The sequence below is a fragment of the Microtus ochrogaster genome, chromosome 6 (genome assembly GCF_000317375.1).
Source record: "Microtus ochrogaster isolate Prairie Vole_2 chromosome 6, MicOch1.0, whole genome shotgun sequence".
Taxonomy (NCBI): Eukaryota; Metazoa; Chordata; class Mammalia; order Rodentia; family Cricetidae; genus Microtus; species Microtus ochrogaster.
In genome coordinates this window covers 25,247,548-25,252,321 of record NC_022013.1, presented here as the reverse complement: position 1 = coordinate 25,252,321, position 4,774 = coordinate 25,247,548, and the positions used below count along the sequence as shown (strand labels likewise).

Genomic DNA, 4,774 nt, shown 5'->3' with positions numbered 1-4,774 from the left:
AGAGAGAGAGAGAGAGAGAGAGAGAGAGAGAGAGAGAGAGAGAGAGAGGATCCTCAGTAAGTACAGGCAGGAGGCTAAGTGTCCTCAAATACTCAAATGCCAGGGCTTGCCACAGGTACCTGGTGTGACTTGACTATGCAGCCCCTCACCTGCAACATCAGAGTTTAACTATAAAGCGGGTCTGTTACCCTAAGGACTAAGGGAATGGTGGGTGTAAAGAGCCTAAGGCACTCCCTATAGATGCTCGCTCCCACTGGTGGAGGAATCAAGCCTTCCTCTACTTCCAGCTTCTCCCTGGGACACTGAATCCTCGCCTGCCATATCTCCCCTTTCCGTAACACCTCACTTAGTGGCTCGAGAGCCCCTGACTTCTGTCCTAGACTTCCTGGGGAAAAGCAGACTGCAGCTGGTACCTGCTCTTCTCTTCACCTGGCTTCACCCCTTCAAGGCTGCCACCAGTTTCCTGCATTCACCCTGAGGTGGCCCCAGGTGCCAGCTCAAACCAACCCAGTCCCAGTCATGGCCACACCTTGTCTGATCCAGGAGTGGCCAGGGAAGGGGCTGTTGCCTTCTTCACACCAAGGTCACTCCCAAATAAGTACCCGTACTATGAGCAAAGTGTCTCCCTTCAGGTCCAACGAGATGGCAGCTCTAAGCCCCGCCCATACCAACAGGGAGCTGCCCTGGCTCTTTTGCATCTAAGCAGCATGCCCCCTGCCTGTTTCCAGAGCTCTGGGATGGAATGGGGGTGGGGATCGTGCACAGACAGGGTGCCCTGAAACCCCCGCTCTGCATTCCCCCCCTGTAGCTGCTCAGGTGTCCTCCTTCCTGTCTGTGTCACCTGAGCTGGCAGCTCCTCCCCCAGGCTTTACCCCAGGAGCACACCACAGCTGGTTCCCTGCAAAATAACTTGCGGTTGCTGCACGCACATTGCAGAAGACCCCTTGCTGGAAGTTAGCCCCCACCCCAGGCTTCCCAGGAACAAGGGCAGAGGGATAAAGGCGAGGTGAGAGTCCTCCAAAGAGCTTCAACTCCTGCAGATGCCACCAGGACCATCACAAGAGCGGACAGAGATCCTCTCCTCCTTCACGTCCCCTCCCTCCTTCCACCCATTCTAGTCACTAAGCCCCCAGACCCAGAAGCATCCAGCTTCACAGTTGAGAAAACTAAAACTCCCAAAAGGCAAAGGACTTGCTCCAGCCCCCAGAGCCAGGGCCCAAGCCAGGATTCAAGCCCTGATCTATGGGTTGGGACAGCCACCCACTTCCCCAAGAGAGACAGGACAGTCCAACACTGTGCAGCCAATTTTAGTATCTTCCTGTCACAGCTTCACTTCCAGCTGTACTCAAAAAGGATCTCTAGATCTCCCCAAGGAGGGCTTTTCCTAGACATAAGCAGCAATTCCCAGGTCACCTATGCAGAGAATGTTTGGCAGAGGGGCCCTGAAGAGGAAAAGGAAATTGGAGCTGTGCACTGAGCCTCTCTCCAGAGAGTTCAAAAAGACAAGTTAAAAGTTCCACTGTTGTGGGAGTGCGGTACCTCAGTGAGAGTACCGCTCCAGGCAAGCCTAGCCACCTGAGTGAGGGGGCGGGAAGAGCTAGCCTACACACGGTGACCGCTATTGCCATCTAGTGGTCAGAACACCCACACCGCCTGTGTAAGTACGGTTGGATTTTTCCTGCAGAGAAAAAGAGAAGCAACCTGGAACTTTCTGTCCCACATTCTTTGCATAAGCATTCCCGAGGATGCACTGTGTGTCAGGCCTGGGAATGACAAACTGTAGGTCACGGTCCCTACTAGCGGAGGGAGGCACATGAGCTGAAGGATGGGGTGCGTCCATAGGATGGGGCGCATCCCTGGGACCTCAGCAGGGCCTGCTCTGGAGAAACTCCCAAGGCAGACAGCCTCTCACTGGCACCCAGAGTCCACCTTTTGCTGATTCCAATGAGGAGGCAAGGATGTTCAGCCTCATTCAGGAGGCTGAGCAGGGTGGGAAGGAGTCATGGGAAATGGAATGGGATTCAGGAATCATCAGGGGTGTGAACTCAAGGGGCCTTGGAGGTCAAACTGTGAGCAATGAGTTACTGTAAAGGCTTACATCAGGGCTAGGCTTGGAGGTGGGACAGACCGCAGCCAGTACTGCACAGGTATGGGACAGATGACACAGGTGGCCCCTGGCAGTGCAGTGTGAGCTTAAAAGACAGGATGGACTTGCATGACTAGAAGGCTCCAGCTGAATAAGATGTTGCCCTGGGAAGCAAGGGAGAGCTGGGCACACGGGCATTCTGGGGCTCTGCAGTGTCTCACTGCAGTGAGAGTGGAGTCTATCACCAGAGTGCAGAGGGACTGTGGGATATGAGTTTGGCTTGGGGCATTCCCAGTTTGGAAGCCTGGACTGCAGTCTGGGGGAAATACCGTACAGTCACTCAGATGTGCAGATGTGGAGTTTTAGAGAGAGGCTCTGGACAGGAGACATGCCTTTCCAAGTCACCTACTCTTGAATCCTAGAGAAAAACCCAAGCTCACGACTCGATTCTGTCCTGGATCACGGGGCTCCAGCTCTGGTTGATTCTCTTTCCCACCTCTCCTCCTTTTGCGTTTGATTCCTAAGCCAGCAATACAAGCCCTTAACTAACAGTCCATGGAAATATGTCCCTCCCCGGTGCAGAATACTCTCGTCTCTTTGCATATATGGTTTGACATCTCAATGGCATCCTTCTAACTGGAAAACAAACAAACAAACAGCAACAAAACCTCTGGCATCGCTCTCTCCCAGGTGCACACAGTCAATGTGCGGCTTTCTGACCATGAAGGCCCTTCCTCATGGGCTCATCTGATCACTCAGCACCCATGTCTCTGGCCCCAGACTCCAGTGCTTCTGTGCCCACACCCTGCCCACACCCTGCTCAGCTTTCTGATCCACTCGGTCACCTGTCAGAGTGCCTCACCCCCACCCTCAACACCCAGGCCGCATGAACTTCCTTCTGTCAAGACTGACAAGGGTCAGTCTCCAAAGGCTTTGCTGGTGCATTGTGGGTTCTTTGCAGTTACCCCACTCACCCAGCACAACAGAGGCGCATGGTAAGTCATCCTTAACTGCTGACCTGGTATCAGAGACTAGGGAGAGGGAATTCATACAGGACAGCAGTGGGGCCTCATTTCAGGACCTTTTTCCAGGTAAGCCACACTGTGAGACTCTGTCTGTCACTGAAGTGGAGGTCCTGGACAGGGAGGCAGGAACCTGGGACCTGGCTGTCACTGACTTGCTGGGTGACCTTGATTAACTCACTTTCTCTCTCTCTGGGTCACATCCCAGCCTGTGTCTTTATCAGAAGGGTCAGTGCACAGTGGTAAGATGGCCACCAGGGCCTCCAGGCACTGACAGCCTGCTTTTAGCCATCCTCCTCCCATTCCAGCCTCAAAACGGGGAAATTAATTGAGTGTTCAAGCCTCTTCCCTTGCCCAGCCACCGCCAAGCTTACTGGGAAATTAGGGTGACATTGGTGCAAATAATTGAGTGTCTTTCCCAAAATGGTCTTCAGGCCCCGTTGCCTTAGCTGCTGCTTAAATAGATGAGCTAATTAACTTAACTAATTGCTCCCAAGGTCTAATATTTTCAGTCACGTGACCCAAGAAGACACATTCTCCATGGCTTTTCTGCTGCCCGCACTCCCCCACTGATGGACCAGCTTCCTGCTGGGCTGGGGACAGTCACTGCACTCTGCATTCAGTCCAGTTCTTATGGCTGGACTCTTGGCATCAGAATTCACCTGCCTCAGTTTACCTGTCAATTCCCCATTCACTCAGCAACTTATGGTTAACTGTCTGCTCCATGAATCAACTGTGGTGCTTGGCTGAGGAGTCAGGGATGGACAGAAGCACACGAAGTTGTGCCCTCATGGAGTGCTTGGCTTGTTTGCACAGGTGACACTAGCCACTTACCGCACACACGCACACATGCCTTGATATCTGTGATGTAACAAGTAATAAAAAAATATGAGACAGTGCTGTGTAACAAAGGCGACTAGGTTTCTCAGGGAGACTAAAGGGGGCTTCCTGGAGGAAGAAAGGCTTGACCTCATTTGAAGACACAGCAGAGAAGAAACACTGTAGGCAGATTGCCTGGACTCTGCATAATCCAGGAGAGATGCTGAAAGCTGGACCAGGTGACCCGGGATGGAAAGAGAAAGACGTGATTGGCTTTGGGATTGAACTGGGTGTAAGAGGAGAGAAGAAGAAGCATTCAGAGAAATTTGGGCTGGGGACATGGCTCAGCAGTTAATGGTATATACAGCTAGCTCTTCCAGAGGACTGGAGTTCGAGTCCCAGCTCCCATGTCAGGCAGCTCACAACTACTGTAACTCTAGACCTAGGGGGATCCGACACAGGTGACCTCCTGGACGACTTTACACACATGCACATATCCACACCCACACCCTCTGTCTGATTCACACCTGGGATCCCAACTGAAGGAAGTCAAAAGTCTGAGCCTGGGGTAGGGCTTGAACCTTCCAGGGCTGTGAAGGACCCAGGAGGGGGCTGCAGCCACGCTCAGATAACAAAGATGCTTCCTGGCACTTGGACAGTGTTGTCAGTGGCTCTAGTACACGGTGGCACTGGGGAGAGGAGTGGGCTTTGGAACACTTACTCATGTGTGCGCTTGTGTGTGCACTCGCATGCACACACACATTTATATCCACATGTGCACATCCCCACTCCCACACACACATTTATATCCACATGTGCACACCCCCACTCACACACACACATTTAT

The 4,774-nt window shown here is 52.8% G+C and overlaps 1 protein-coding gene across 1 annotated transcript in view; it reads right to left on the bottom strand.

The window, feature by feature from the left end:
• The window catches only part of Syt2 (synaptotagmin 2), a 105,741-nt gene that overhangs the window by 46,531 nt on the left and 54,436 nt on the right, over positions 1 to 4,774 (bottom strand). The window lies entirely within an intron of this gene.